At 31.0% G+C, this 21,608-nt stretch overlaps 1 long non-coding RNA gene across 1 annotated transcript; it reads right to left on the bottom strand.

The window, feature by feature from the left end:
- Positions 15,891 to 16,513, bottom strand: LOC109222682. Its single transcript, XR_002067441.1, has 3 exons — positions 16,468 to 16,513; positions 16,194 to 16,248; positions 15,891 to 15,951 (listed from the first exon to the last, which is right to left on the bottom strand). It is a non-coding gene; the product is annotated as an uncharacterized LOC109222682 (long non-coding RNA).

Below are 21,608 nucleotides of genomic sequence, written 5' to 3'. Positions count from 1 at the left end.
AATTAACCCTATGCGAACGCGAGACTCAACCCGCGAACGCGATGCTTCAGCCTTCCTCTCCTATGCGAACGCGAAGACCAATATAGACCGGACCCCTATTCCTTATACGCGAACGCGAGAGGCCTTGTGCGAACGCGAAGCACAACCATCTGGCCTTCCGCGAACGCGGACCCTCAGACGCGAATGCGAAGAGCAAATCACCTGCCTCCCAATTCCTCCTTCACGAACGCGAGGCTCTATACGCGAACGCGAAGAGTAACTTCTCTGCAACACCTGAAATGAAAAATCTACAACTTTTAAACTTAGAAAATGGTCCGATTGACCACCCGAAACTCACCCGAGGCCCCCGGGACCTCAACCAAAAGCACCAACACATCCTAAAACCTCATTCAAACTTGCTCCAATCATCAAAACACCTCAAACAACATCAAATTACCCAAAATTCATCGAGTTCAAGCCTAAGTTTTCTAAAAACTTCCAAAATACGCTTTCGATCAAAAACCCAACCAAACCACGTCCGAATGACCTGAAATTTTGCACACACATCCTAAATGACATAATGAAGCTACAGCAACTCTCGGAATTCCATTCCGACCCTCGGATCAAATTCTCACCTATCAACCGGAACTCGCCAAAATACTAACTTCGCCAATTCAAGCCTAATTCTACACCGGACCTCCAAAACCAGTTCCGATCACGCTCCTAAGTCACAAATCACCACCCGAAGCTAACCGAACCATCAGAATTCACATCCGAGCCCTCAAACACATAAGTCAACATCCGGTTGACTTTTCCAACTTAAACCTTCTTAATAGAGACTAAGTGTCTCATTTCTTGCCAAAACCACTTCGAACGCAAACTATTCAACTTGATCACATGAAACACGGATAAAAAAACATAAAGAAGCAGAGGGGAAACGGAGCGGTAACTCATGAGACGACTGGCCGGGTCGTCACTTTTTACTCTCAATAATATGGTACGGCATCACCCTTCGTACTTTTACTCTCAATAATATGGCACGGCATCACCCTTCGTGCTTTTACTCTCAATGATATGGCACGGCATCACCCCTCGTGTTTTTTACTCTCAATGATATGGCACGGCATCACCCTTCGTGCTTTACACTCTTTCTTACCAAGCATATGAGTATCAATGATAAATAAGGCAGGAAGCACAAATAACATCAAGGAGAGTGCTTAAACGGATATTCCAAACACATTCCAAATCTCAACTTTCCATGTCAACAATGGTTCAACAACCTTCAAGAACCGTATTATTTACTTCCACGAATCTCATAAATGATCCACAACACAAGTATAGAGCCTAGCGTCTTAAGAAATTCGGTTGTAGTAATGTAGTAATGATTTCGCATAGAGATGGCCGAATTAGACACATCAATGTATTCTTACAATTTTCATCAAGTTTGATCAAGTTATAACAAACTAAGTCTTGATATATATCATTTAATATTATGTCCTTAGTATCTAAGAGTCAAACAAGGCATTAAGCAGAATGTCACAAAATTCTACAAATATAAATATAACATAATCCACCCCCCGAGCATGATTAACCGTGGTACATACATATACACTCGTCACCTCATATATGTATCATCCCCGCAACAATGACATATAGGAGGAAAAATTTCCTCAACAAAGCTAGGCAAAACACTTACCTCGATCCGACTAACTCAACACTCAACTTAGCCTTTTCCTCTACAAATTCGCCTCCGCTCGACTCAATCTAGCCAATGGCGACTTGAATACACCACACGATGCAAGAGAAAATAATTTCAATTAATAAAGCTATGCTTTTTATTCAATTTCTTAAAAGTCAACAAAAGTCAAACCCCGGGCCCGCTCGGTCAAAACCCGGGTCCAAATGTAGGTCTTGACTACCCATAGCCCGACGAGTCCAAATATGTGTTTTTTTTCAAATCCGAGTCTTATTCGACTCCCAAATCTCAAATTTTCATTTTTCAAAACTTTGACAAAATCCCCAAATTTTTCCATAGTTTTCCCATGAATTTGATGTTAAATCTTGTATAAAATCATGAAATATAGTTGGAAATTGATTAAGAGATACTTACCCAATGATTTGGCATGAAAATCCCCTCTAAAAATCGCCTCACCTTGAAGCTAGGGTTCAAAAATATGAAAAAATGAAGCAAAAACTCGGAATTCTCAACACTTAACAGGCTGCAGATGTCGCATTTGCGAACAAAACTTCGCATTTCCCAGTTGAACAGTGTTTTGCGCAATTTCTATAAATTGTTGGCAATTGCGGATGAACAGTGTTTTCGCAATTTCCATAAAAGGTTTGCAATTGCGAATGAACAGTGTCGCACCAGAAACCAGCAAAACCCAAACTTCTCTGAAATGATCCGAAACCACCCCGAAACTCATCCGGAACCTCCCGGACACAAACCATATATGAATTTCAATCATAAAACACGCTACGGACCTGCTCGCGCACTCAAAACACTGAAAAGAGGTCGTCTTAACCCGATATTGACCATGGTCAAACTCCCAAGTGTCTTAACTTTATTAGTCTCTCAATCAATGATCCAAAAATACACCCAAGCCCCTCGGGACTCCAAACCAAAAGTGCACACCAGTCTAAAAACATCATACGAACTAGCTCGCGCGATCAAATCGCCAAAATAACATCTAGAACTACGAATTGGACACCAGATCAAATAAAATTTTCAAGAAAATTTTGAAATCCTTATTTTTACCACCGGTCGTTCGAATCACGTCAAACCGACTCCGTTTCCCACCAAATTTAACATATAAGTCAAAAATATTATATTGGACCTGTACCGGGCTCCGGAATCAAAATACGGACCCAATATCAACAATGCCAAACATTCAATCAATTCTTAAAAATATTAGATTTTTCAAACTTTTAATTTTCAATAAAAATTCATTACTCGAGTTAGGGACCTCGGAATTCGATTCCGGGCATACGCCCAGATCCCATATTTCAATACGGACCCACCGAGTCCGTCAAAATACGGGTCCGGGTCCATTTACTCAAAACGTTCACTGAAATGAACTAAAATTAACTTTTTAGGCAAAAATTCTTGTTTTTATCAGTTTATTTTTTGCGTATAAGCCTCCCGGGTCAATACCCGGACTGCGCACGCAAATAAAGGAAGGCTTGAATGAGGCTCTAAAGGCTTCGAAACACAGAGTTTGGCTCTAAATCACCGAGCGAAGTGCAAATACTCAAAACGACCAGTCGGGTGGTTACAAGAACTAAGACATAAAGATCTATCAAGTAAAGATATACATTTTGGTTATCTATTTTTAGAAGAAATACTCAAATGATATTCATCCTCGTGATTAGGGGTGTGCAAAGGAAACCGACAAACAGCACCAACCCGATAATCCGAGTCAAATCGAGAAAAAAAATTGCACTATGGTTCGGTTTGATTTTGGTGTTGGAAAAAAAAAACCGACCATAATTGGTTTGGTTTGGTTTTAACTAAAAAAAGTCAAACCGAAACCAAACCAACCCGACAATACATATATAATTTTTTTTAGATATATTTAATATATAAATATATTTATTGTGATGTAATTCATAAATATTTCTTAAACTTTTTCATAAATTTTATCTTTTAAGTTATTATTTCAAGGTTGGACTTAGAACTTTTGAATGTTCCAATAAGTTTTATAGCCATTAATATTAGTAACTCAAATAATGCTAACAAAAGCTCAAACCAAAATCAAATCAATACTAATGCTAACAAAAGACATTCAATTTAATACTAGAAATGACAATGTATTGAATATCTATTTTTTGTTTTGCAATTATTTAGATAAAAAGGCGTAACCTATTTTTATTTTTGTTTAGCGTTTAGTCATGTAATTAATACTCCCTTATTAGTCCACTTATTTTAGCATGACTTAGTACTTTTAGATTATGTTTATTTTTATTATGGCTTTTTAATTAGTAATATTTATATTACGTGATTTTATTGTCTTTATTGTTGAATATTTTAGGATATTGCCATGACACATCTAATAATTTCTATTATTTTCTTGAAAAATACCTTATATAGTTCTATCTTACTAGGAATATAACCAAATTCCAATTGAAATGAAATCTTTAGGATAAATCAATGCAATTTAGGAGGAATCAATGAGAGGACATCAATTCAAATCCTGGATTTTCGAATTGAGAGAGATATTGAAAATGTACAACTAGGTGAGTTGCAAGACTAATTAAATTTTCAAAGCTATAAGTCCTAGACTAGAAAGGAGATTTCCTTGGTGTTAAGTCAACTCTACTAAATGCAGTAAAAGAAATATTTGGAGCACAAGTTATATGTTTTGTGCTACGAAGATTTTACCGGAGAAAAAATCAAAAAACCCGAAAAATCGAGATAGAAAAACCCAAGTTTATTGGTTTGGTTTGGTCTTTAGATTTAACAACCCGGCACGATTGGTTTGATTTGGTAATTGCAAAACCCGAACCACCCGACCTATGTACACACCTACTCACGATGTTCTCAATTAATAAATGGTTAGTTATTTGAGTTATTCACAATACGCCCTTTTTCTTTGGAAATCCCTTAGGATACCTCCTCCCACTAGCACTTTCTTAACACCTCAGATGCATACTATTAATTGATTGTATAAGCTTATACATACATCATTGCTCTCGACACCTCACAAAATTTCCTATACCACTGTGATTCCTTTTGCATTATGGGAAATTTGGATTAAAAGAAATAAGTTTATTTATGAACATCAAAAAATAGTTTTAAATCTGTCTTCACTTTTGTCAAGGGTGGCTGAATATTACTTTTTAACCAATCATTCACTTAAGAAGAATTCAAAGTCCTCTATATACATTAAATGGCATCCACCAAATAATACTTCATATAAATTAAATATTGATGGATCTTGCTCCCGGGCACAAAGTAACTATGGTATTGGCGGAGTTTTTCACAATCATCAAAGCAATTGAATTATAGGCTATGCAGGATCAGTGAAAGCAGGCCCCACTGCACAAATAGAACTTCTTGCACTTCTCAAAGGATAACAAATTCCTGTCCACCAACAGCTCACACCAATCATCATTGAGACAGATGCACAAACAATCATTGGTATGTTCAATGCACCTACAATGCACTTTACTAATATCATTAATGATTGCAGGTCATTGCTCCAACAGCTGGGTAGTCCACCAGTACAAGTTATCTATAGAGAGCAGAATTGTGTAGCAGATAGGTTAGCTAAATATGGAGCAACACAAGCACAGGAGGACTGCCTATTTTTTGGGACACCACCACCTTTTGCTATGTCTTGTTATGAACAAGACCACCAGGGCACACTCCACAGCAGGATGATTAGGAAGTTTAGTAGGAATGTTACACAATCACTCTCTAGTTTATCAAGCTTATCTATTATGTGTAATAGTAAAAACTCTTTAGTAGCTACTACTTCTGCAACTAGTACTGTTTCCCAAGTGGGAGACCAAGCACCTAGCTCTATCTTTGTACAACGAATGTACTGTACGCATCCAAGAACCTAATACGCTGTATTTTGTTTAGTATGTTATAATATTGTCTATCTTTTCAACCCAAAAAAAAAAGTTATTCACAATTTTCATATTCCTATAGATAAAAAGGAATTATAATTATTCATTTGTTATATTTTTTTGAGAGTCAACAGTGCTAATTAGTGAATTCAACATATAATTTACATAGAAACTTTTAGGCGAGTACCGAACTCGAGCTAAAGTCGTACGTCATTTTCAAGTAAAGATATACTCCATAAATTATCGTTTTGCTAAAATAAAATAAAAATTTCCTAAAAGTGGAGTAGCGGCGCAGGCGGCAATGAGGGGCATAGGTTGGGTGAATACTGGCCTCCCTAATCATGGAACTTTATACGTATTTCTAAAATCCCTTAAATTATTATGTTTTTCTCAGATATATACTTAAATTATTTGGTGTCTTCAAAAACTCTTTTAAAATTATATCCCTCTATATATTAAAAATTCTTTCATTAATTTTTTAATGAAATATGTAGGTTAACCCGCTAAAAGGCGCGTGGGAGATGAAATTATACATAAAAATTGCCCCAATTAGCTGTCTAATGGTTAATTACTGTTACCCTCTTTAAAAAAATTATTCTTTCTATTTTCCTTCTATTTTCTTTATATTCTAGCCTTCTTATTCATTTTTTTAATCTTTTTTCTTCCTTTCTTCTTATGAGTTTCATTTGACAAAAATTCTTCTCTTGATTCTTCTAATATTATCTTTCTTCTTCATTTAGGTCTTCTTCTTTCAACACTATTTAATCCACCAAAAGCCCATAATTTTTACCAAACCCTAATTTTTTTTATCCTAATCGTTGTATCAAATTAAGATTCCCAGTGAAAACGAAGGTTAATGAAAAATCCAATGTTTAATCGGAGTTTAATGGAGAAAATTATGATTGAGACATGGTGTAGGCATTATGGAGGAGATTTTTTATTTTTTATTTACAAATAACTATGTGTTTATCCCTTCATCCTCTTTCTTTGATTTTTCAACCCTCCAAACATTTACCCGTTTAATTGTTTTTATTATTAACTAAAACTCTTAATTAAATTAATATTTAAATTAGGCTGAGTAAATAGAAGGGTGTACCACACGCACCACAAAAAAATTGGCGAGTTTTTTTTACTATATAGAGTATATAGTTAAGGCGGATTTTGGAGACACCTGATAGTTTAAATAAGTAACTGACAAAAACATAATATTTAGGGGGTTTCAAGGTATTCACTCTAAATGTTACTAGTTAAATTCAGTTTTATTTTAAGATAGGTTTTGACCACGTCTCAGTTACCAGATGTTCTCATTATTAACCTACTCAAGTTGACAACAACTTCCTCTGTAATTATTCGGAGAGTTAATATTTTTTGGCTTGACAACCGTCATTCTTTTTATAGTTTTAATGTAGTTTATAAATATATAGAGTAAATTTTAATTTTAAAAAATTGTAGATTTTTAGCCAAATTTACACACAAAAATAAATAGTTTGATCATGTCACATAAAATTAAATAACAATAACAACAACAACAACATACTCAATGTGCTCCCACAAATGGGATATGGAAAGGATGGGATGTATGCAGACCTTACTCCTACCCTTACAGGGTAGAGAGATTATTCTCGATAGAGCCTCGATTAATAAAAAAAATTCATAACATAATTGAAAAATACAAGAATAAAACATTTATGATAAAAAAATGTAGAACAGAGGTAATAACATAAAGAAATTAGTAAAGTTTTTTTTTTTTTTTTTAATTTTGTTAGTAAAGTTAACTAAAGTAAAACAACAAATAGTCATAAATTCAAAGAATAAGATAAAGGTTGTATAAAACTATTAATAATACTGATAATGAAAAAATAAGGAGAACAGGGGGAAAATAAGGTACTCTAAACTAGAGTCATGCTCTCCTACGTAATTGAGAGAAATCGCTCGACTATCTACTAACCTTCTACCTAGTCTTCGACCTTCATGTTCTTCTATCTAGGGTCATGTCCTTGGTGAGCTGAAGATGTGTCATGCCCTGTCTAGTCACATCTCCCCTATTCTTCCTCGATCTACCTCTACCTCTCTTTGACCTAGTACTATCAATCTCTCACACCTCCTCGCTCGGACATCTATGCTCCTCCTAATCACGTGTCCAAACCAGCTCAAACTCGCTCCCCGCATCGTCTTATCCATCACGGAGTCACTTCCTCATTACCCCATATATTTTCGTTCATAATTCTATCTCTCCTAGTATGTCTACGCATCCATCTAATCATCCCAAATTTGATTTTTTGTCTTTGAGTCCAACTCCACGTATTGTACGTGTTTTTTCTCTCGAAAAAGATTCAAAAAGACAAAATGTTACAGCAATAAAAAAATAGGGACTAACAAACAATCCCCACGATTCTCCAACTGTTCACACACTCTTTCTTTGTTTTTTGTTTTTTTTCACTAAAGCCAAACCCCGACTGTTCACACCTTAACAATTCTCCAAATAATTTATCAAGGACTTGTTGAGTTAGTTAGAATTTGTACCTTTAAATTAAAATATTAGGCTCGATAGCAGTAGAAACCCTTTTAGTAAGACTTGGTTACTGTGGAAATCATGGATGGTAAAACTTAGGATTTGTTTTTTTTAATCAATGATCATACAAGCGAGTCCTTTGACATAAATCACTTTTCCAATTTTTGTCACTTAAAAATTATTTAACTAAACCCAGATTAACTCCAAGATAAAATTTGGTGTTCATAAAAAACACCAAATTTAGATTTGGTGTAAAAAATAGTGCATCATTGGAGATGCCCTTAACACCCCAAATTCCTTTTCCAACTTTAAACAATAGACATTTATCTCTCACATGTCCTTTTCAATATCTATTTGTGCCTTAACATTTTAATCCCTCTAACAGTTTTTATACTATTTCGATAATCAAATTAAAGATCTTTGAGAATCAATGTCACACGGCTCAAACTTGATAGATGATGAGTCTGTACTCTATCTTTCTCCACTAAAATAATGAGCTTTTCTCTGTGGCAATGTTTGAACTGGTGCGCCTGAACCAAACATCATTTAGAGCCTGTTTGGAAAGCCACCTTGGAATTGGATTTGGGTGTAATTACACAATTTGGCATGTTTGTTTGGTCAAGTAATTACTTGGTCAGCATGGAATTGGGTGTAATTGGAGGGGTGTAATTACACTCTCCAATTCTCAAGGGGTAGGTGAGAATTGGTGGTAATTACATTATGTAATTACAAGGTTGCTTTTTAGTTTCTTTCCTTTTTATTTTATTTTAATTTATTTTCTTTATAACTTTTATTTCTATTTTTTTAATTTTTAATTTTTTTTTTTGAAATTATATAAAATATTTTTCTATGCATTATTATCTTTTATTTCTCTACCTTTACTTCTTGTGATCCATGTAATTGCTTATATTTTTATTTATTATTTATTTTATTATTCTATTTTTTGAAACTACACCTCCTAATATTAGAAATAATGAGTCATTAACAAACTTGACATATAATGAGTGATGCAATTAAAGTAAAATTTTGTTTTTAAATACGATAAACTTATTTTGTTTCCTAATCTTAAGTTGTAGTGGAACTTACTTTATTATGTTGGAATTTGACCTATGTTAAACTACTTTTTTGTGTGTGTTTTAAAATTGTGCTATATTCATGGTTCCAATTTACTTGTTTTAGCAGTATTGGCTCACATTGCATATTGTTCATTTTTTCAGTTAGAATTGATAGATTAGTTTTGTCAAACATTTGAATAATGTTATGACATTATATTTATATATATTAATTTATTTTATCAAACAAGAATTCCATGATGTTCTTACAAAACATATATTTTTAGTTTTGTAAGTATCTAAACTAAATATTATTAATTTAAAAAATATATATACATATATATATATATATATATATATATATATATATATATATATATATTATTTTTTACAATTATTAATTATANTAAATAGAATATATATATAAATTATTTTTTACAATTATTAATTGTTAATATATGATTACTAATTAATGTATATTCACGAAAAATATACATCTTAAATATCAAATATAATATCATTTACACTTATAAAATTTATAGGCATATATTTATTATATTAACTTTTAAGTTTTGATAATTACTTCATTTAAAATTTAATCTAACTGTGTAATTACACTTGTGCAACCAAACAGTAAACTTGTAATTACTCTGTAATTACAATATGACAAACAAACAGGTCGTCGTAATTATATAACTGCGTAATTACTAGGCTGTGTAATTACTAACCTAGTAATTACACCAATTCCAATTACCTAGTGGCTTTCCAAACAGACCCTTATTTTGCTTTTAGCACTAGACCACAACTCTAGGGCCTAATATTTTAATATTAAATTTAATAATTTTTTGCCCCTAGGTGATTGGCCTACAATTTAAGTTATATTATATCTTAACTATAATTTTTTATTTGAGTTCATTTAAATTATAATTACAGTAATTCTTTTACGAACTTTTTGTAAACATTTTTGTTAATTATTATGATTACTATTTTAATATTACGCGCATAAATTATATACTTAGGTTTCACAATCTCTTTTATTCTTTATTGCGTACACAATGTTGAGTTGATTGCCATTTATGAATTGCTTTCTAAATTTAAATTAAAAGTTCGTTTAAAGTATAAACGATTAATCTTTCAGGATTTTTCAAAATTTTACCTCTATTCTGATTTTTTTTTTATTACAAGGCAATATACATATATATATCGCTCTATTTTATTCTCATTGCGCGAGTATATTTTTCAATTTTGATTGTTTATTCTAAATTTTAATATGCAAATTATTTTAAAACTTTTCATGTAGCTCATCTTTTATTATTCACGCTTATTTTTACTTAATAATAAAATTAATTTTTTTCTAAAATATAGTTCTTTAACATAGATTAAAAAGATAATCTATATACTATATTAAAAGCACGTAACCTCTTAGCGAAATATCGTTCGCCTTTTCCAGCTGAAATACTTGGAATAATTCTACTACTTCTACTAGGAGTAGCCTTTTTAGTTTTACCCGTTAGAAATAGAATTCACACTAGACAAAGTAGTCATTTAAGGAATTAAAATTAACTAAAAGTTTTGGCTACTAATTCTTTTCTTATTTTAGTGATGTAGGATTCCCAATTTACACGTACAATGTACCTTTAATTCATGAAAATTTTATTACTTCCTTACAAGAAATTTATTTGTACTACAATTCATGTGGTATTCATTATCTGAAAATTGGGTATTACTGACCCATTGCTTTTATTCTTTTCGCTTAGTTTTTGGTCTAATCCAATCTTAGTTTTCGGTCTAATTCAATCTTTGTTAATTTTCATTAAGCAGGTACTCCAGTATTGAAATATCTCATAAAATATGTAGGGGGTCTGGAGTTATTAATGAGAAATATTCTCTTGAGGGTCTTAATGACAAGCCTAAGAAGCTTCATAGATAATGTAGTCTATTCATCTTCTTCTTTTTTACTTTTTATTTGTGTGTTATTAGTTTTCTTGTAAATTTTTTTAAATATTTTTGTTGATTTTCTGCTGGGGATGCATGTCTGCTTCAACAATAATTATCGGCTTGATGTTTTTACTAATATATATACAAGTTCTTCATCAATGTCTGTATCCGTTACGAGCATCTTTTTATTTAATTAACTTTCTTGTTTGTGATTGTATGTAGAATTAATTGAGAGTCACAATTGAGGGATGTCTAATTGTTAGGAAAGCCATTGCATATGGGAATGGATTCCTAAAAGTATGTGAATTGTAATTCACGATATCTTCTTCTTCTTCCAAGTCCTTCTATATCATGTACCTTTTAATAATTGTTTTGAATTTCCTTTAGAGCATATTATATGAAGATTAGTTATTAATTTATTGTTATGATCATAATCTATATCTATCTATCTATCTATCTATCTATATCTATATTATTATAAAAGTACGAATGTTTCACGCTAAATATTGAATGACTAAAATATTCCTGAAATATTGATCGACTTTTATACCCTTTTAGTCTTATTTTACTATATTTCTATTGGTCTTTTGGTAATTTAACAAATATCATAGTTACTTTTCTAGAAGAATAAGGATTCGTAATATAAAGTCAAGTTTTTTTGGTTCGAGACATAAACTCAAGTTAACTCCAAAAGGAATTCATATCCTTAGTAGTTGAATTAGAGTTACTTTACAACTAGACCAAGTACGAATTTAAATAGAAAACGTACATTGCACAATTCACATAATGCTGAACTCGTGANATTTTTATATTGATCATCTCTTTTCAGTACAAATGCGGATAATCTATATAATTTTATCTCTATTATCTAACCATTATTATTTTTCAAATCAATTTCTCGCAAAACAAATAGTAATAAATTAATAGTGTGATATTCATCTACATATTATTTTTTAGAAAGAAAAAAGATAACAGTATTCTCTTGATGATACTCTCTTAATTGAAAAGTTTTCGGGAGAGAATGATCAAAGCTTACGTGAGATTTGTACCGTGTGAATTTTTCTTGATTTTTTTAATACTATATTTTAAAATTTCAAAATATATAATATGATATTCTTTTTTATTTTTTCTTTATTTGTTTGTTAAAAAACTAAACAAAGAAGAAGATATTGTTTCTATATTGATTAAGAAATTCTAGAAAGGGAGGTCATTACGTATTTTTTTTTTCTTTTTCTGTTTATTTATTTGAATTATCCAAAAAATTTGTTTGTACTTTTCTTCTTTATTTTATATAAGTGATTATGGTTTTTAAAAAAATCTAACCTCCTTAATGTTTTTGCGCTAAAACTCACATAAATTTGTACCGCGGAAGCAAATTTAATTGTTTTATTATTTTATTCAAGATATTTTATTTATACTTTATAGGATAATGTTTTATGAGATTTCTAAGTTCCAGATATGTGCTTTTGACCCACTTTCAAAGTTCAATTTTATATTTTAGATCTCAGTGAAAGATTAATACTATAATCTACATATAACCTCAATTTGGTTCACCTTTAAAGTATCAATTTTCACACTAAAAATAAAAGTAATACCAAAAGGGATGATAAGCAGGTGAATCTATTTGATAATGTCACAATGAAAACACTAGTGAGGCTGTTAAGTCTAACTTTTGAACCTAGGAATTTAATGAGTGCAGTGACCATCCAAGTCTTCTGTTAATTCAGACAAAATTGTAAAGAGGTACAAATTTATATTGAGAAAATATGACAAGTTTTTAAATATTTTATTTTGAGCTTCACTTAATATACACTTTTAATATCTACTATCTTTCGTTACTTTTTTAATTTCTCATCATTTTTTATGCCCTAAAGCATTACGTGCGAGGCACGTACATAGAGACCAGTACTATGTTAAAAGCACGAAGGTCTTTAGCGAAATGTCGTTCGCCTTTTTTACCTCTTAAAAATAAATTTTACGTTGGACAACATTGTCATTTAATAATTTTCCTAATATGTAGGACTTTAAAATCAAATGAAATTTAGTTTATTAAAACTTTCCTTATTTGTATTATTAAAAGATTTCTTCTTACTCTAGCAAAAAAAGAAATAGAGAACGTGACATTAAAAAAATTACCTATGTTAGTTATGTGTTTAAACAGTGAAACTCGAAGGATTCTAATTTGTTGTTTTCTAACGTAATAATGACATAGAGAGTTTCTTTAATTAAATATAAAATTTTATCAATTTATGAAATTTAAAGTGATAGATCTATTATTTAATTTAAAAAAGATTAAACCGGTTCTCTAATATAGGTAAAATAACATCATTCCATCGCAAGTAACTATTTATATATCTATATCTATATCTGTATCTATATCAATATCAATATCAATTTAATATACTATATTAAAAGCACGAAGGCCATTAACGAAATGCCGTTTGCCTTTTTTATCCTTTAAAAATATATTTCACATTAGACAAAATCGTAATTTAGTTATTTTCCAAATATTTAAGACTTTAAAATCAATTAGACTTTGATTATTGAATCTTTCCTTATTTAAATTACATAAAAAGTATATTTAAGACTTTAAAATCAATTAGACTTTGATTATTGAATCTTTCCTTATTTAAATTACATAAAAAGTATATTTAAGACTTTAAAATACATATTATTTGGGAGAAGTAAGAGTATTACATTCTCTTTTCCTTATACTTACGGGGATTTCCATATGAAATATGTTTGACGTTCATTGTTCTTATAGGGCAGGTATAATGCCAAGGGAAAGCTTCTATATATTAAAAGAGAGAGGTATGTGATTAATTAAATATTTTTCTTAATTGTTGAATGTAATTTTTAAATATTATACAAAAAATCGATGAAAAAAAATTGTTGTTCGAGTAGGAAGATGTTCAAAAATATCTATACTTTTTATATCCCCAACACAAAATAAATAAATTATTTTTAATATTGAGGATAAAATAATTTGTCTTTGAATTAAATAATTAGCAAAAGAATTCAACTTAATTCTTTTTCGCGATCATCCTGTGAGTAAAATTATTTTTCAAGTTGATAAAACTCTTTAGGTTCATAAATTTATTTTCGCATGAAGAGTATTGGATGTGAAAGAAATAAGAAAAATAATAAAAAATTAATTAAATATTTAGTATTAATTTAGTTTGTGCTTGTTTTCAATATTAAGTAACAAAAACAACAATAATTTTCATAAAAAAGTTTTCACATAAACTCTCAGAAATCACAATAAGTCATAAGAACTTTTGTAAGGCAGATTCTTTTATTTATTGGACCAGCTAAGTTGGATTACTATTTATTACTTTTAGGAACTTATATCTTTTTCTTTAATTTGTGTCCAATAACTCGAACATATTAATTTAATAATAGTTTTGTTATCTTTTAAAATTATATATTCATTGATGGGGTACACGTGCAAAGCGCGTACCCTAAGACTACTACTTCTAATATTGTTCCCTTTCAAAAAATATTTTTAAACAAAAAAGGGCCTATTGCCCCTGAAGTACTGAATTTGGTACAATAATGCCCTCCTTCCATATTTTTGAATAAAAATGCACCTACCTTTTAACTTCTGGCTCAGCCATGCCCCTATTTCTAACAGCCTTTTAATTATTAAAAAAAAAGTTTTTTAATCCAAATATAATATTTTTATTGCCTGAACTTAAAGACCAGCCCTAAATACTAACCAACTCGTAACCCGCTCCATTATCGACCCGCCCCCTTTAATTCATTTTTACCCAGTAAAACAAGTCGTATAGTATTACTTGTATAGTATTCTTATAGATTAAAAAAATAGAACAATTTGCATTTTGTTTGCGAGGAATAAAAAGACCTCTTATGTCAATTACATGATCATATTTATGTCTTACCTGACCATGTTGTGTCTTTTAGAGTAAATTTAAAAATATATAGTTTTTCAAAATTATTTCACTACAATATAATGCGTTTATAGCTACAAAACACAGCGTAGCAAATGATGAAAATTTTCGTGGCTAAACACTTTAGCTACAATTTTTTTTTTCCGTAGCATTCGTAGCAAAATGTAGCGTAGCTAAAAGTTAGCTACAAACTTTACATGGTCCGTGGCTAAAGATTAATACCTATTGCTATGAAATTTTTGTATTGTAGCTATATATATAGCAAATAGTTTTATACTTTTGCCACGACAAATACATTTATAGAAAATGATTTTATACTCTTGCCACGACAAATAAATTTGTAGCTATCTTTATATGGTAGCCACAAAGTGTTATAGCGTGGCAAAAGATTTAAATTTACTTGCCACACGAAAATTTAGATATGTAACTGCTTTAATGTAGTAGTCCGTGGCAAAAATATTTTTATTTAGCTACGGACTAAAAGTTCCATGGCTACAAATCATACAGAAGTCGTGATTAGATTATTTTATTATATTTTAATTTTTTGACAAAAAAGTTAATTTATTATAGTGACAGTTCCTCCTACAAATCCCCTATTTTTTAGCTATTTGATATTTTTGTAAATTTTCTTAACTATTCTGTGGATGTACATAATATATTAAAACTAATAACATATTAAGCTTGAATAATAACTTATTCTGCACAAATTGACATTTAAAAAATTTCACAAAATAAACTCCAAAATACACTTTTGTACTAATCAATTAATAGCATCTGCAATAAATAAGTTTTCTACAATAACTAAAATTTGTAGAAAAGAACTAGCCAATGTGAGGCTTGATTGTAACAGAGATCAAAAATAATGTACAGAATTTCACATTAAATGAATATAAGTATTTGCTTGATGATTCATGTGGCCACCCTCATTGCATCCTTGATCTTCATGCCTCCAAGAATATATGAAGCACTTTCCGTAATCATTATACTGAAATAATGAAATAACATGATCTTGTGAGAAACTTATATTTGAATTATCAAAATACATACCTATTTAAATACATGTACAGTTAGTAATTAAAAAAATTCAATAAATTATGGAATAAGAAAATACTTAGCCACAAATCAAGTGAAAAAATTCTAAACTCTTTTCAACACAGAAGACAAAAGAAAACGCATTTAAGTAAATATCATAAACTTAAGGAGATGAAAGAAAGAAGTAAAGCTCACAATTTGGCATTAGAAGAGATTGAAATTTCTCAAAGTCGCATTTCTCTTGAGCACCCTATAAATCAAAAACAAACAATTGAAGCAAAAACCCAAGTTAATTAATTGTAAGGCACAAAATCTATCAAATCTTCAACATCGCACTCACCACTTACAAAAAAATAAGGCATAATATCTATCAATTGCTAGAATAACTCGTAAAATTGAACTTAAAAATCCAAACCCAAGTAAGTGTAAGGAGATTCAAAAGCCCTACAATATAGAGACATGAGCTTACTTGGGAAGAGACAAACCAATAAATTAATTTTTTTGTCCTTAAATGAAAAGCAGTGAAAAACCTTCTTACTCCTCTTTGTCTTTCTCACATAATTAAATTAACACCCACTAGTGTGGATGAAAGGAATAAGAAAATGGGGAGGGAGAGTAGCATATTCATGCCTGTACAAAAAGCAGACAGGCCACTAACCATATTGGTTGTTTGTATAACAATGTAGGTCAAATACTTAACACAGGAGATGAAGTGGAAGATGAGATTCTAAACTTCTACAAAAATCTGCTGGGAACAGCAGCAGCACAATTACCAGCAGTGAATACAGAAGTAATGAAGCATAGGAACACACTGAATAGGCAGCAACAATTGAACCTGATAAGACCAGTAACTGAAGAGGAGGTCCAGCAAGCACTTCAAAACATAAATGACAGCAAGGCTCCAGGCTGTGATGGATACAATTCTTACTTTTACAAGAAAGCATGGCACATAATTGGCAAGGAGGTGACTCAAGCTGTGGTGGAATTCTTTGACAATCCACAAATGTGTAAGCAAGTGAACTGCACTACCATAACTTTGATCCCAAAAGTGAAGAATCCCAGTAGCATCAAAGAGTTTCGACCTATATCATGTTGCACTGTGCTGTACAAGATCATCTCTAAAATCTTAACAAGTAGATTGCAGGAAGTATTATCAGAGGTGATAGATAACTGTCAAGCAGCTTTTGTTCCAGGAAGAGTGATAACAGATAATATCATCATGAGCCATGAATTAATAAAAGGATATGGAAGGAAGAATACATCACCTAGGTGTATGCTCAAGATAGATATGCAGAAGGCCTATGATTCAGTAGAATGGGTATATGTGGAACAAGTAATGAGGCAGCTGGGAATTCCAGAAAGATTTATAACTTGGGTGATGACATGCATAACCACAATATCATACTCAGTTATCATAAATGGGAAGCCACTTAAACCATTTGAAGCAAAGAAAGGGCTAAGGCAAGGGGACCCATTATTACCACTGCTTTTTGTCATAGCAATGGAGTACCTGTGCAAATTACTTAAGCAGCTAAGGAACAACAAGAACTTCAAGTTCCATCCAAGGTGTGCTAAAGTGAATCTCATACCGTTAGGATTTGCCGATGACCTGCTACTATTCTGTAAGGGAGAGGAGAAGTCTATGGTGGAAATCCATAAGCAGTTTCAAACTTTCTCCAAAGCTTCAGGTCTAATAGCTAACACAAGCAAGAGTAGTGTGTATTTTGGTGGAGTAGACAACAGAGTGCAGCAAAGAATTCTGGATATACTAGGATATACTAAAGGTGATCTACCTTTTAGATATCTTGGTGTCCCATTGAGTACAAAGCGACTGTCAATAGCCCAGTGTGAACCATTGATAGATAAAATGTTGAGTAGAGTGCAATGCTGGACAGCCAAGCTCCTATCTTATGCAGGGAGAGCAACACTGATCAAAAGTGTCTTGGGAACACTTCAAAACTTTTGGGCACAGGTCTTCATACTACCTAAGAAGATCATACAATTCATTGAGACAATATGTAGGAGATTTCTGTGGACTGGGAATGCTGAACCAACAAGGAAGGCACTGATTGCTTGGGACAGACTATGTATGCCAAAATCAGCAGGGGGCTAAACTTCACTAACATTGAGATATGGAACAAAGCAGCTATTTGTAAGTTGTTATGGAACATATGTAAAGAAAAGGAGAAAGTATGGGTACAATGGGTCCACATTTATTACATAAAAGATAATAGCATCCGGGATATAGAACCTAGGAATGCATCCTGGGTAATACAGAAGATCTTCAAGGCAAAGGAGCAATTTCAAAAGGCAGGTTACTCAGAAGATGAAGTGAAGCAGATAGGAAAGTTTTCCACCAAGCAGATGTATAAAAAGTTACAAGGGTACTTCCAAAAGGTGCCATGGAGAGGACTTGTTTGCAACAACAAGGGGATGCCTAAATGGATCTTCATCCTAAGGTTGGCAATCGTAGACAGACTAGCCACCAAGGAAAGACTTGCTAGATGGGGTAAGCTGGATGATACAGTGTGTTCTTTATGCAATCGAAGCAAAACAGTGCAACATCTTTTTTTTGAATGTGATGTCACATGGGAACTATGGCAGAAAATATTACAGTGGCAAGGGATAGTGAGAAGGAAGAAGCAGTGGCATGAAGAAATACNTATATAATTAACAACAACTACAATAAAACAAAATATGTGTTTGATAAGTCTAAAAAATAAATTGATAAGTTTTTGGTGCTATAAGAAGGTAAACAAATGAAGTATTATTTGAGAATAAATACTAATTTATCATTTTAAATAATTATTTAATCTCATATACAATTACTATTTTCTTCCTTAATCATATACAATTATTATTTTTCAATCTTATAAGAAAAATACAACAGTTACATTTGACTATAATATTTTATTACCTAATAGCGTTAGTTAACTATTGTCATAATTTTTATAATCGAGCAAAAATATTCATCATTTTTGTCATGGAAAATATTTTCATTTTTTAAGCCAACTATTTTTATTTTCTTTATAGTTTGAAGCAAAAATACTCATTAGCTACAAGATTTTGTTTCGAATAGTTTCGTAGGCCTTTAAGGTTATTATTACTATAACAATTAGCAAGTTTTAACTTGTGGTAAAAGTTAATATTAACTATGAAAGTTTATCAGAGCAATAAATTTGTGGCTAGATCAGTCTGTAATGAAAATAATTATAGCTATTAAGCCAATTATTGCCCTGTTTAGCATTTGAATAAACATGGTTTAATAAACNTAAAAGGTTACTTTTGCTACAGTAACTTTCAGTTTGTAGCAAAAACTAACAATTAGCTACAATATTTTGTCATAACAATATATTCGTGGCTATATCATTTACCTATTGCCAGAGTTTTATATAACTTGAAGCAAATGTATTTCTTTAGCTACAATAGTTTATTTCAAATAATTATTGTGGCTAAAAAGTTACTATTGCTACAATAAATTTTAATGTGTGGCTAAAATGTATGAATTAGCTACTCAATTTTATGGTAGCAATAAATTTGTAGCTATTTAGGCAATTATTACTACGATTGTTAGCAATTATAGCAAAAATAAGGAATTAGCTACCAATTTAATTTTCGTGGCTAGCAAATATTACGAATTTGTAAATAGCAAGGAAATTCTAATTTTTGTGGCTATTGTTAGGTATTAGCCATGATTTTTAAATTCGTAGCTGAGATTTCGTAGCTATAAATACCTTATGTTGTAGTGTTTTTAGATAAACTCTTAAATTTTCAAGGGTTTTATATTCTTGTTAAAACTAAAAGAGAAGCATGATTACTATTTGCTTGTGAAATTGAAGTAATAAAATTATGGGTGAAGTAATAAAATTATGGGACTGAAAAGAATATTAAGTTGATTATATTGATTGAGATGATGGAAAACTTGCTTTATTGAGTTAATTAGCTAATTAAATAGAATCAAAGATTGTCATTTATAAAAAAAAAAAAAAAATTATACTCTCTATTTAGCTTATATTTTATAGCTCACACATAATTTTCAATTTAAAATATATGTAATTCTCTTAAAATTTTATACTCGTTGAGACAGGATACACCAGAGATGGATCTAGGATTTTAGCAGAATGCGTGCTCTATTAAAATGGGGTGGACCCAAGATATAAATTTTACATGTTCGACCTTTAGTTTTTACTATCGCGCATCCGTTACACTTTTGAATTATAAGTTCAAAATTAAAATTAAAAAATAATAATTTTCTTGCATCTATATCTATTATCCATATTGAAAATGTCGGGATCAGTTGAACCTATTGATTATATGCTACATCATACACTGCTACTAATAATATATATGCATATTTTGTTTAATCAAATAAAATTTTATGGTGACAAAAGAAGAAATAAGAATTTTAATGTGTGAAAATGTTGAAAGAATAAATCAAAAAAAATAAAAAAAAATAAAAGAGAAAGTACTTAATTGATCGCAAAAAGGAGAAGTTTTATTGTGTGCCTCACACAACTGACATTAGTCGTGTGAGGCTCTTTTTTGTCTCACGAATTTATGAACCCCAATCTTATACTTCTGGGTCCATAAAAATTCGGGTCCACAAAATTGTGAGACAAAAAAGATGCCTCATACACCTAGTGACACTAGACATGCTAATCTCCCTTGGGCGTCTAGTTCTAGGGAAATAAAAGAGAAGAAAAAACAACAAAATTGATTTAAGATTTGACCTCGCAACCTCACTTAGAGTGAGATTTGACCTCGCAACCTCACTTAGAGAGGTAAACGCAGTAACTATCACATTATATAATAATTTGAGCATGGACGCACACATATATATTTAAGTATTTAAAAAAAAAATATAATATTACTATACATGATTTAGGGAGGGGAGCATGGTTCACGTGCCCCATGGAACTCCCCTAGATACGCCCCTGGGATATACAACGCGTATTAATAAAGAGAAAGGTTGAAGATTTAGAGAGTGAGATAGATATTTAGAAAAGTTATTATATTTTACTTAAGATAGGAGGACGCGTATATGTTATTTTTAAAGTTGGAGGGAGAAAGTAATTGTTACATTAAAATTAGATGAAAAATAATAATTTTACCCAATATTAGATGATAAAAAAAGTGTATAATTCTTCACACGTACACGTAAGCACAATAGAGCCAACAAATCATTGCTTCGTCATATCCTTTGAACCAAATATCAGCGTTACGCCTAACGAGGCAAATACCTTCCAGTTCCATGTTCCCACTTGTCTTTACTCTTATTTTTTTTCTTCTTCATATTTATCAAAACACTTAAAACAAGATTTTACTTAAAATTTAGTATTTTATAAGAGTTTGTATTATTTGCTGAAAATTTAAATACCATAATAAATTTACACTTCATTAGTCGAGTTGTTACCAAGTCAAAATAGTGGCTCCTATTGAAGTTTGTGTTCTTGTCATTTTATACGTTGGTCTTGTTTATAATTTTGCATTACAAAATGTTAATTTATATTCCCTTCTATCCACTTTAATCAATTTTTGGTCTTTTTTTGCAGTTCACAATATTTGATTTTTTAAAATATCAAGAAAAATTAAATTTTTTTCCTTCAAAGT

Source organism: Nicotiana attenuata, chromosome 2, assembly GCF_001879085.1.
Source record: "Nicotiana attenuata strain UT chromosome 2, NIATTr2, whole genome shotgun sequence".
Lineage (NCBI taxonomy): Eukaryota > Viridiplantae > Streptophyta > Magnoliopsida > Solanales > Solanaceae > Nicotiana > Nicotiana attenuata.
This window is presented reverse-complemented; position numbering and strand designations above follow the sequence as displayed.